Source organism: Coregonus clupeaformis, unplaced genomic scaffold (assembly GCF_020615455.1).
Source record: "Coregonus clupeaformis isolate EN_2021a unplaced genomic scaffold, ASM2061545v1 scaf0501, whole genome shotgun sequence".
Taxonomy (NCBI): domain Eukaryota; kingdom Metazoa; phylum Chordata; class Actinopteri; order Salmoniformes; family Salmonidae; genus Coregonus; species Coregonus clupeaformis.
The window spans coordinates 23,218-34,146 of NW_025533956.1; positions in this window are offsets into that span (position 1 = coordinate 23,218).

Consider the following 10,929-nt stretch of genomic DNA (forward strand, 5'->3'; position numbering starts at 1 on the left):
ATACTCAGGAGGAATGTGCATTGTGGGCATTTGTTTCGGACTTTCCACCGTCGTTGCCCCTACGGAAACACCTACACACCGCCCCACACACTGATCAGACCATCCCTTGAGAGCCCTCTGTTGCCATGAAATGTTGGGGTCATGAGATGTTAACCAGGGAAGCCCCAACACCACAGGAAACGCAGGAGAGTCAATCAAATACAACTGTATAATCTCCTCATGGCCCTTCTGCGTCTTCATCTTAAGTGGCGCTGTGACCTCCCTAATCAATCCCGACCCCAAAGGACGGCTATCTAGGGCATGGATGGGGAAGGGCACATCGACTGGTACAATAGGGATCCCTAACTTATATGTGAAATGGCGATCGATAAAATTCCCAGCTGCGCCTGAATCTACTAGCGCCTTATGCTGGGAGTGAGAAGAAACCTCTGGAAACACAACTTTAATACACATATGAGAGCTCTGGGTGAGTTGGGTGCTTACTCACCTGGAATGACTCATCAGTGCGTTGCCTACTGCCTCGATTCCTAGGAGACCCTCCCCAGCACCGAACCGCAGTGTGTCCTCTGCGGCCACAGTTGGTGCAGGGGACAGCCTCTCTCCTGGTCTCCCTCCCAGTCTCCCTAGCACCAGCACCCCCGAGCTCCATAGGGCTTGGCTCAGAAGTGCTGGGGGATGGAATGGACGGCCCCAGCTCCGGACGTCCGCGGGTAGCCAACAGGGTATCTAGGCGAATCGAAATGTCCACCAGCTGATCGAAGCTTAGGTTGGTGTCCCTGCAGGCCAACTCTCGACGAACGTCCTCCCTTAAGCTGCACCTGTAGTGGTCGATGAGGGCCCTCTCATTCCATCCCGCATTGGCAGCTAGAGTCCGGAAAGGAACTCATCAAGGCGTCAAGCTCATTGATGAACTCTCCAAGGGAACCTGGAGGGCGATAAATGACAAGGATGTTAAGCTTGAATGGGCTAGTGACTGTGACAGCATGGAATTCAAATGAGGAGATAGACAGATGGGTCAGGGGAAGAAGAGAGAATGTCCACTTGGGAAAGATGAGGATTCCTGTGCCACCGCCGCGCTGACCAGATGCTCTCGGGTATGCGAGAACACATGGTTAGACCAAGAAAGAGCAGTAGGTGTAGCAGTGTTTTCTGTGGTAATCCATGTTTCCGTCAGCGCCAAAAAGTCGAGGGACTGGAGGGTAGCATAGGCTGTGATGAACTTTGCCTTGTTCGCCGCAGAACGGCAGTTCCAGAGGCTGCCAGAGACCTGGAACTCCACGTGGGTCGTGCGCGCAGGGACCACCAGATTAGAGTGGCAGCAGCCACGTGGTGTGAAGCATTTGTATGGCCTGTGCAGAGAGGAGAGAACAGGGATAGACAGAAACATAGTTGACAGGCTACAGAGAAAGGCTACAATAATGCAAAAGAGATCGGAATAAAATGAACCAAACATCTGGGAAAGCGAGAGAGCGGGGCCTCCCTCACTTACGTTTCACTGAAACACTCAAATATAACTCTCCCAACTTCCACTTTAGAAATTATAATTGTTGTAAACTACAGCGGTTCAATGTTTCTAGGAATAGACTCTAACTTAGTTTATTCAGCTAGCTAACTTGGTACACCGAATCATATGACGCCAAAGCCAACTAGCATGCCAGCCTCCAATAACACGGTTTAGCACCAATACTCGGTTACAACAAACCACCAGTGTGTTAACACGCCAAGCAGATCATTCGTGTCCGTGTCTAACGTTGTGTAAAGTTTTGCGGTAGTTTTGACAGTTTGTGTCACGCCCTGGCTCTGGGGACACTGTTATGTTGAGCCAGGGTGTGTAGATCAATGTGTTTGTTTCTATGGGTGCTATTTCTATGTTGGCCAGAGTGGCTCCCAATCAGAGGCAACGAGTGTCAGGTGTTGCTGGCTGTCTCTGATTGGGAGCCATATTTATACAGTCTGTTTTTCATTCGTGTTTGTGGGATTTTGTTTCTAGTCTGTTTATGGTAGACCGTGAACTGTCACGTATCGTTTGTTGTTTTGATCGTGTCTCGTAATAAAGAGTATGTTTGCCTGCAACGCTGCGCCTTGGTCCTCATCTGTTCTAGACGATCATGACAGTTTGAGTGAGTACGTCGTCAACTTATTCAGCCAGTTAGTTAGCTAGAATAGTTAGCATACTAGCTAGCCATTGCTCTCTGCCAATGAACTAACCCCTCCTCCCACGGCACGAACACACAGAGAGCCAAGCTAACGTTAGCTAGTCACCCATGTCCCGAATTCCCTTGAACGACTCTGGTTAGCAGTATGTAAAAATAAAACAAAAATAAATGTAGGTTATAGCTTACCCTTAGTAGCTACTGTTAGCCAGTTAAGTGCAAAGCTAGCCACTGAATCGATTCAGCCAGTTCGCGTCTGTCCCAACGGAGGGAAAGCGTCTCCAAATATTAATGCTAGGTCGTTCCAGCTATTGTTTAGTTAGCTACCCATGTAGCTACATTTCGAGTACAGTAGCTACTAACTACCTAACGTTAACGCTTCAGATAATGAGGTTAGAAAAACAGCTGAATGGTAGGTAGCTAGGTGGCATAATTACAGGTACTCTTAAGCGTGGAATAACATTGGAAACAACTATCCACAGTTGCTAATAGTTACCAGTAGCTACCCGCTAGCTAGCTAGCTTTATTCGTCCAGGTAGTGAGTTAGCTAGCCTCGTGCTTCACCGGGCTCAGCCGAATACAATACTTACCTACAATAATTACCTACAATAACCTACAATAACTACCTAGATAAACTACCTACAATACCTAACTACAATAACTACCTACCTACAATCTAAATACATGGTTTAATCTTTACTCGACACCATATGAGCCAAGCTTACCTCCCGCCAGAGAGAGACACAACCTCACCCGTCGCTGTCCATGAAAGCTGATTCCCTTCCTGTCATGTTCATTCATCCTTACAAAGGAAAGGGCAACAAGATCACACACCTCTTAAAGCTAGATCTGTGTTAAGGAATCTAGCATCTGTCATACACACACACACACTCACAACCACACACACACACACACACGCTCACACTTACAACCACACACACACTCACAACCACACACACACTCACAACCACACACACACTTAAGTGATCCTGATACCAACACATACTCAGACACTCACATTCTCTCACACATACTAACCCACACAGACACACCAGTCTGATTTCTTCACACTGACTCACGTGAGTGCTGCCATGGTCCTTACACACATTCCCGTGGTGAATGGAATCTTGTGTTTACCATCCCCGAGCCGGCAGCCATGATGGATTTAGTGCTGATGGGAGGGGAAAGGCTGTGAAACTCATCAGTTAGAAACACACTGGAGAGAGAGAGCCAGCACCAACACAACCATAGACTACATACTCACACACACACACACACACACACACACACATTTCGGTTGAATAAATTAAGTTGTGCAACTGACTCGGTATCCCCTTTCCTTCCCTCATACACGCCCACACACACACACACACACGCACACACACACGCACACACACAGACACGCACGCACATACATACACACACACACACACACACACAAGGAAGAGAGCCAGGACAAATAACAAACATATTTTTTTTACCTTTATTTTAACAGGGTGTCACCATTGAGAGCATGGTCTCTTTCACAAGGGAGCCCTGCACATACAAATTCATTCAGATACAAAAACAACAAAACTAACAAAAAATAAAAGTAATTCAGTACAACAAACAATAAAGAAAAACAGCCACATTCCTCAGCAAATTGTTCCCAAATCAATATTTTAAATTGCCCAAGCGGCATCAGAGCATCCAATTGAAGTATATTTTACAGTTGATTCTAGCAATGAGGCGAATTTCACTATAGTAGACGGAATCCAAAGGTTTAAGAATAGTGGCTGCTGCAATCTGTTAAATGGTATCACCATAATCAAGAACTGGCAGGAAAGTTGATTGTACAATCGGCTTCCTGCTATTTAGGGAGAGGCCAGATCTTTTTCTAAAAAAGAAGCCCACTTTAAATTGTAGCTTTTTAACTAGCTCATCTGTATGTTTTAAACATTAAGTCTTTGTCAAATGCCCAGAAACCATTTCCTACAAATAATCACACACACAGGAGAGAGCCAGCACATACTTCACCCCACCCCACCGTATACAGTGTGAAATATTGATACAGAGGAGAAGGCTGTGTTGGTTGGAACGAGAGGCGGCCCCCAGCCCTCCACTGTAATGAAATCATAATGTTTGTAGCCCTGTGGCTATCCATCACACCACTCGCTAATGTCGACACCGCTCGCTTTTTCTTTTCTACGGCACTCCATTTTAGGCTAGGAGAGGACAGGAGACGGGGGAACAGACACAGAGCCAATGTAAACCTCTCATAAAATAACATATTTTTCATTTCGAAATAGGTTATTGAGAGAGACCATAGGCTTGGCCAAAAGAAACATGTATTGTTCAACGGGAAGACTCTGTTGTGACTAATATTGCATCACTTTGCATGCACTCAGATTTCCTGCTAATATTACATTCCATTGCACTAATCACAGTTCAATGGTTCTTATTCTGACTAACATCATCATAAAAGATATCCAATGATGACCCAGCGGCAGCCATCTTGACTGCTGTGACAACTCCCCTTTCCTCTCAGCCTTCTTCTCTGGCCTTCACTTCCATCCTTCTTCTTACCTTCCATCTCTTTCCTCTCTCCTCCGGTGCCTCTCTCTCTTTTTCTCCCCTTCCCCCATTTCTCTCCCATTCACCTCATCCCACTCCCCCTCTCTCCCATCCTATCCATGGGGGAGTCAGTGTGTCTGTGATGGATGTGTTCTGACCAGCCAGCGCTTGTTGTTGTGGCGATTGGACCGCTACCCCAGAGAGGAACCATCAACACTCAGGATCTGAGAGAATCTGTAGGCAGCCTCCACACACACACACACACACACACACACACACACACACACACACACACACACACACACGCTCGCACACACACACACACAGACACAGACACACACGAGGCATACTCTGCAGTGGGTAACAGACAGGCTCAGTTATGATTCCAAGCACACACACAAGCACACACACGCCCGCTCTCTCTAAATCCCCTCAGTAAATAATGATGATGATGAAGGTGGTGTTGATGGTGATGAAGGGTGGTCTTCACTCATACTGGGTAATACTGAGTGAGAGAGGGATGAGAAGAGAGCAGAGGAGTGCAGGGGAGAGGAGAGGCTATCCACCCAGCCATCAAATTACACCTCTATCAAAGGGGAAGTAGCCGTGGTTACGGTTGCCCTATAGAGACAGTGCTATCTCAGAGCTCTGTGATTTGACTCACTGCTAGGATCAGCCAATCACACACTGGCAGAGTGACACACAGGTTAAAGTTGGAGTTAACTAAGGTTGTACACTTATATTATGTAATTATTGTAAAGTGTTAACAAGGGCTGAGTTGTCAACCTTGGTGCTCCTTTGCTGAATAGAGAATATCTCTGTTCTCCAGTAGAAGATGAATAAGACGAGTGAAAGAGGGAGACAGAGGGAGTGGGGGGTAAGAGATAGAGGGAGAGAGGGAGGAGAGAGAGAGAGGGAGGGGGGAGAGAAAGAAAAAGAGAGGGAGGGAGAGAGAGGGGGGGGGCAGAGAGAGAGGGAGGAAGAGAGGGAGGAAGAGAGGGAGGGGGAGAGAGAGAAAGAGAGAGAGAGAGAGAGAGGTAAAGAGAAAGAAAGAGGGGAGAGAGAGAAAGAGAGGGGGAGAGAGAGGAATATTATGCTCCATATGAGAGGTAAACAGTCCCTCAATCAGGACAGAAATAAAACCTCCCCAAAAAACAGGGAGCCCTTTGAACCACCATTTAGATTTTAAAAAGACACTCAACCATCTGGCATCCCCCTGGTCCCCATATTCTCCAATCATTTTAAGTTCGTCATCCTATCTGCCAGTCATTCATAGGGGGAGCCGCTGTCATCCAAATAGTTATTCAGACAGATGGTTCTGGGAAAAGACTGGAAACCTGTCATGTGAATTTCTATCTCTAATTCAACCTAAGCTTGAATCATTACCAGAGGTTGTAAGGCTCTGGTTTTAATCATAAATGATTCAAGGTCCATAACCACAAAGAAGGATTTTTTGTATTTTTATTCATGGAGAGCTCTCCCGCCAAAAACACAAACATACGGTTTTATACCTCCTGAACTTGACTCCTCCCACCTTTAGGTGGGTTTTCTAAACAGTTTCCGCCTTCCCCTTCACCCTTGAATGTTTAGTACCGCCCCCTCTGTTAGTGGGTTGACACTACATGATAATTCTAACATTTATACTGTATTTGGGGTGAAATCCTTTAGTCATTATTCTTAAAATCCAAATTAATCTAACAATCCACCCCTTTGACTAAATATTCCCACATTCAGGATAAATGTATTTTACAAGCATGATTAATCTCAGAGATCACATCAGAACTAATAAACATTTCATCCAATTGCGGTCTTTCAGGGTCCAAATCCTCGTCATTATCCCCCAAGCCTGGAGGATCGTATTTCCCGCTCTCCTGGTCAGAGTCCGGAGTCGGTCCATCTCTTATCATTTGGTGAGATACTCCATTCACCAACGCCTTGCTCACCAATCCTCGGACACAGGGAACAAGACAACAACCACATAATACAATAATTCCCATACAAACACTGACTGCCCCTAAGATGGTTGCTGCTATGGTTTTCCATTTACCAAACATGGTATCAAACCATCCTGTCCAAGATGTACTAATTCCTGAGTTTTCAGCCCATTCTTTACTTAGCGCAGTTAATCCTGCAAGAGCTCTGGTGACCGTCCCCTCCGGTGCGGTGTTGTTAGGGATAAATGTGCAACAATGGCCCCCCACTATTTTACAGACTCCACCCCTTTCTGCCAGCAACATATCCAGAGCTAACCGATTTTCCCAAGTCATAAGTGAGGTGGCGGATAATTGCTCGGAGATCCCCTTTACTGCATCTCTAGTCTGGTCAATAAATCGTTGTTGGTTGTAATAGATATAATTAATCCAATCCACATTTTTGTTTATTGTCACCCACCAGAAAAATGTTGTGGTAAACCCTCCCATATTTGATTCATAGCTTTGTATTCATCTGGAACACCCCTGGGGATGCCTATACCATCTATCCAAATTGGGCTATTTCCTTCCTGACCTATATTTATTTTCCTTCTGATTATTCTTCCTGTCACTGGTCTTTGATGACTAATTCTTACAGGCTGGACCAACAATACTGGTGCACAAGTACCCACCCATCCCTCTGGTAATGTCTGTCGAATGCTCCCTTTGTTAGTGCATGCCCACCACACATCAGTCAGAGGGATGGTTAGGTTCCTAATTTTTTTTCCTTCCTTCCTTATCTAAATCAGTCACATTAATTATCTCATTACAGCCATCAAAATCACCCAAGTTACGGGTGCCATTTCTATGTCTGTAACACTGGTATTCGCCAGGAGTTAAAGTGAATCTAGGTGGGCTGGCCCAGTATGTCAATTTTGCCATTCCAATCCCTGTGCAATTTGGCTCTTTTTGATTGGACCCCAGGTCTAATACACAGGGAAACATTTCCTTTGGCATTGGGGCGGTCAACATTGTCGGTCGCCCAATGGAGCATGCATAACAATTGGTCTCCCCCAAGGCCCTAGCGGTGTATTTCATCCACTTTAACCAGAGATTCTCATCAGGGACCCCCTCCACTTCCCCTTGGTTCCATTCTTGGAGGAGAAAATCTTTCATAGTGGACGGGTTGGTCGAATTGACTCCGTCATCCCTTGACTGATCTACTCGGTCTATTGCTGTTAGTGGATTAATGACAGTACCTGTGCTTTCCATATCTTTTGACTCCATCAAATGTAATCTTAGACAAGTATCCCATCCGTATTTGTCCGCGCAAGCCCAGTAAGTTGAATCTTACTCCCCACCCTTCTCTGACTCCTATTTTGTAGATCACTCGCCCTTGACGGTCAGTATGTCGGGTCGCTTCCCTTTTATTTCTTAATAATGGTAAGGCCATAGCGTAATTGGTCCGAGGTGGTGGTGGATCTTGACATACCACGACTATTGTCGAGACTATGATGCAGCTCAGGGTCACCCATATTCCCAAAAACCGCCAACCCTCTCCTGTCTTGAGTCCTTCTGCTCGGTACCACCCCATACTCACACCCTAGGAACACACTACAGTGATGGTAGGTCTGGGTAGGAGATCTTCGTTGACAGAGGTGACCCCCGGACCCTGTGGCCCAGTTCTGCTCGCCAACTCTACGTGTGCTAAGTGGTGCTTGTATGTGGTCTTACCTTCTTGCAGTGGGTAACATGGACCCAGGTTCCTCTCTCTGCTATTCTAATGGCCAAGGCGGTGACCAACATAACCTGATAGGGCCCTTCCCAACAGGCCTGCTTCAAGATTTCCTTCTAGTGACTGGATGCTCACCAGTCACCTGGTTAGATAGTGGGTCACCTTCTCCTTTAGTTCACCTGTGGGGCACAAAACCTCTGACATATGGGTGTGGTTAATAAACTATCTTCACACATGTTCAGATTAATCTAACAATTTCTGACTGCATTCTCTTTTTAGACTGTATCTAAAAAAATGTTGTTTTTTTTAAAAAGTATTTTGTCCTCTCCTTCGTATATTATTTAATCCTACAATTAACCTCTTCCCCCCTCTTGACACATAGTTCTGCTCATGTGTCAATATTTACCACCTACCTAAACATTCCCTTAGGTAATTTATCAACCAATTGCCATGCCTTTCATTTTTGAGATTGTCTTTTGCTTCTTTATTGCTCCTCCCACTTCCTTTGTCTTTATGGTGGCTAAATTCGACTTTCATTCAGTTCAGAATCAATTAGTAATCCAATCAAACAATCTCTTATCTTGTAAAAACACTTATGTTTAGTTCAACCTCTGTTCTACCCCGGCTCTCCCGGGCTTGACCTGAAGACTGATTGTTGGACATGACAAGTCCATATTTAGTCTATTCCATCACTTTAGTTTAAAATATAAATTTATTTATAACAAATCCAGAACCCACCACAGGCTGGCGCTATTCCCCCAGCACAACAGCCAATGCCACTTGCTTCCCTGTAACGAAAATAAATTATCGTTTTAAAATTGTCCAACTATTTGTATTTTCCCGCTAACCCATTTCAGTTCGCTATTCAATCTCTTTAACAGTTCTCTCTGATTCGGCCACAATCAATAAAACAAATGCTTGATATCGTTGATCAGCATACACTTAATGACATTCCTACCATTTGAACTATGTACTGTCTCTCACCTCCTCCCCCTCTTCCCTCATACACACATATTTCACCTTATGCCATTCAAATGCCCAACACAACATAATAGTTCAATGCAACCCTCTATTGGTTCTGCAAGTCGCTCCGGACCAGAGCGTCTGCCAAATGACCAAAAATGCAAATGTAAATATTCTCTACTTTCTCACTCATGACGTACGTCTACGTTTGAGTGCGAAAGTTCATACATATGCATCGTTGGAATTTTATAGGTACCTCTCAAATAATCGCTTTGTGGTGTTTTTAGCCTATTCTTAATTGACACGAATCATTTTTTCAAACGTTTTACCCGTTGAACCAAAAAATTGACTGTCCTATTCCTTTTCTTTACCCCTGCAGTCACGATGGTTAAATTTTCCTTTGTTACCGTTAAAGCACTTTCGCGCTTAAAAAAACACTCGCTGTCTCTAGCCCCTCCTTTCGCTGTTTTTTCAAATTCATTTTATATGCATCTGCCTAATCATATAACTTCTAACTTTTTTACTTCGAGATGCCCAATAAATTCATACCTCTTCTCCCAAATGGATCCATAAAACATATTTCTTCGATCTCTTCCTAACATATATCTTTCATCCCCCGTTAATTCTCGGACCTCTTTAGAAGATTTATTTCCCATGGTGGAAAAATAAGAAATCCACCCCCTTTTTTTAAATAATTCAATCCCGAATTATTTTCGTAGGAGCTAATATTTTAGTGCGCCTCTTGAGCCAATGTATGATCTGCTTTTGTAATTAACCATTTAAAATTATTTAACCCCTAACCCAGAGTTTTTATTTAAAACTCCGGTTTCATGAAAAGAGTCAGTTAACCATTTTTTCTCACGCGACTTATTTTTAGCTCCTTCCTTGAAAGAATTATCACGTATTCCGATGGATTAAGTCTCACACATATACGACCTTATACAATCATTTGCTAAACTTATTTGCAAAGTTCTAGCAAATCCCCAGTCGTATACGCTACTCCCGACTCATCCATCTCACACGATGATAATTATCTCCCTGTTTATACTGTTACACTGCATCTCGTACAATGACAATATTAACTAGTTTACATTGGTGATGGCCATTCACCCCATGTCATTTCGGACTAGTTTATTTTTGTAATAGCTATTTACTTAGGGTCATTTTCGGACCCTCCCCAGTCGTAATAATTATTACCTCCTTTGAGATTTTGGTAACTATTCTCTACCCCTTACAATAATTCCTATTCTTATACAAGTTCAAATAATTTCACCAAAATCCATGAATAAAAATTACTGACCTTTTCCTTGCAGTTTGGATTTAAATGCTTTTTCAAACTCGTTAACGTCTTTATCGTTCATACGAGTAATCACCGGCCTGTTTATAACCTTAACGTCGAAGGCCAGGACTATTCTCCACGGATGCAATCACCCGGCCGTGCACGGATTCGGTGTCCTTAGAACGATAAAGACGTATTTAAGATCCGTTTTTTTAAGAGCTCTCCATGAATAAAAATACAAAAAATCCTTCTTCGTGGTTATGGACCTTGAATCATTTATGATTAAAACCAGAGCCTTACAACCTCTGGTAATGATTCAAGCTTAGGTTGAATTAG